We start from the raw sequence: 2,738 nt of genomic DNA on the forward strand, positions 1-2,738 counted from the left end.
TAGTCCCACTATCATTGATTCAATCTTGTCTTTAGTTATCTGTTCTAGAACGTGTAGGGTCCTTCTTATGTTGTCTAAAGTTTGTCAGTTGTTTAATTTCTCCTTTGTGGTTAAGATTACCTTTATTGCTATCAGCAATTTGTAACTGGTATAGTTCCCTCCACACTATAATGCCCAGCTCGTCCATAAAAGATTTCACTTTCTTAATCATGGGTCTATTCTGAATAGCTGCTCCTGACGAATCCAATGCTGGGTTTAGCCTAATATTAAAATCCCCACCACAGATTACCACTCCCTGAGAGTTGACCATTAGGTTAAATATACGTCTATAGAATAGATGTTATTTCAGTCCCCTCTATTCTCCCTGTGATGGTTATAAATCTCCCCTCTTTGTCTTTGGTCTCTGAAAGATGCTCATAGTTAAGTGTATTTGATATAAGGATGGCAACTCCTCTTCTGTGGCCCAGCTTATATGATGAGTAAAATACACGTTGGAAGCCTAACCTTTTTAATTTTTCATGTTCGGATTGACTCCTATGTGTTTCTTGGAGGAGAGCTACCTGGGCCTTCTCTTTTTTTAATTTTGACAAAATCTTAGTTCTTTTAACTGGATTCAGAACCCCATTAACGTTAAATTAAATTATTTTCACAGGTCCATTATGCATTTTGTTTAAACTGAAATAAATGATCACTCTTCCCTTCAAAATAAACAGTAAGTAATCCCTTCTCAACCAAGAAAACAAAACCAGTAACCAGAACTACAACAAGGAAAATCTTGAACATTAAACAAGGCGACTTTTCATCATACTTCCAACAGTGAGGTCTCTTCGTAGACCTGTCTGACTCTGAGGGATAACCTCTGTATCCTAACTGGACTAGAGGGCCCTCAGTCTTGATAGCAGTCGTGATAGGAACCCTCTTTTTTTATATATATATGTATATGTCTCGACCGTATCACTAAGATTTACATTATTTCGTCTAATGTATTTTCTTCATAATTATGAACGTATACCTGATCCTCACCAGTCTTAAATCAGTCTGTGTTCTCCGTTTATTCACGTCTGAAAACTTGCAGCTTTTCCCTGTAACTTGCTCCGCTGCTCCGAGGAGTGCGCCGAGTTCTCGCCTGCTGCCATGACCACCGCTGGATCCTCTCCAGAAGCGATTTCGGTTCCGTAATTACTTTCACTGGCAATCCCCGGGCTGCTAGTTCTGTGTTGCCTCCGCCACCGTCTCGTAGGTTTTAGTGCCATCCTTGTAGAAAACTTTGAGTTGGGCTGGGAACAGGGTTTGAAATCTTATGTTATTTGCCTTCAGGACCCTCCGTGCCTCCGCGTATTCCCTTCGTTTGGCCAGAATGGCCGGTGCATAGTCGTGGTCGAGGCTAATTTTGCAGTAATTCCATGTGAAGCCTTTCTTTTGCCATGCAAGTTTGAGCACCTCTTCTTTCGTTCTAAAACTGAGAAATTTGACGAGAATCGATCTTGGCTGGGCGCCGACCGGGGGCTGTGGCGCTAATGCTTGGTGGGCTCTCTCTATTTGTAGATCCTTCATGTCTAGGATATCATGGTTCTCTCTAAGCAGCTTCTCCATGAATGAGATCACTGATGTGGGACCACTTTCAGCTCCCTCGGGTACTCCGTATATCCTCACGTTTTCCCTCCTTGAGCGCCCTTCTTGGTCCACTAACTTCGACTGGAGCTGCTCTTGTATTTTTAGCATTTCTGCTAGTGCCTCCTCCGTACTCTGTAGCCTCTCCTCATTCACCACAATCCTCGCCTTAGCTTCATCCATCCTCAAATTAGTCTTGGCTATTTCTCCTTTGATATCTTCAAATTCTTTTTTGTTGTCTTGTCTGAACTCCCGTATCTCTTTGAGGATCAGAGCTAGGTCCGCTGATTTTTCTCCGACATCCCCTCGGTTGCTATTCGTGGGAAGGCTAACGTTAGCCTTAGCTTCCACCTGTTGCTGCATCTCGTTAGTTTTATCGAGGTTCCGAGCGGGCGTTTTACCTTTATTTTTAGACGTCATCCTCACCCCTTTTATGGATTTACATAAGATAATTCACAACTTCTTACATTTCGACTTTGGGGCAACTTTTTTTTACACTTTAGTCGAGAGACCCCGAACCGGAAGCACAATTCAATTTATTTCAATTCAATTTTATTTGTACAGCACCAACCAATTCATAACAGAAGTTATCTCAGGACACTTTTCAAATAGAGCAGGTCTAGACCAAACTGTTACTATTCGTCTTAACTCCTTGGAGTCCCTTATAAAATCTTGAAATTAATTTAAGCCCTGAGTCTGCTCTGTAGGCACTAATAAACATTTTTAACAATTCATTCTCAAATACTTTTTGGCTCTCCGGAATAGAACTATTAATGTGATGACGAACCTGAAGATATCTAAAGAAGTCACTATTGTTTAAACCATGTAGTCTCTTCAATGCGTCAAAACAGTTCACTGTCCTCTGATTAAAAAAGGTGCAGTATGAGGAGAGACCCAGCTTAACCCATCTTTTATAGCTGAGTTCTATCTAGTTTATTTGGTATAAAGTCGGGGTCATGTGAGCAGCATCTCAGAATCTTTATTTCTTTCCACAAGCTGCTTTTACCTAACACTAACCCTGATATTCTTTCTTCAATTTCTTTCCATCTCGCCTGGTATTCAGAGTTGCACCAACAAAACAAGATCCTCAATTGGGCTGAAATATAACAATCTTTTAAGCATGGGAG

Source organism: Morone saxatilis, unplaced genomic scaffold (assembly GCF_004916995.1).
Source record: "Morone saxatilis isolate NCDOM2014 unplaced genomic scaffold, NCSU_SB_2.0 Contig18, whole genome shotgun sequence".
Classification (NCBI taxonomy): Eukaryota; Metazoa; Chordata; class Actinopteri; family Moronidae; genus Morone; species Morone saxatilis.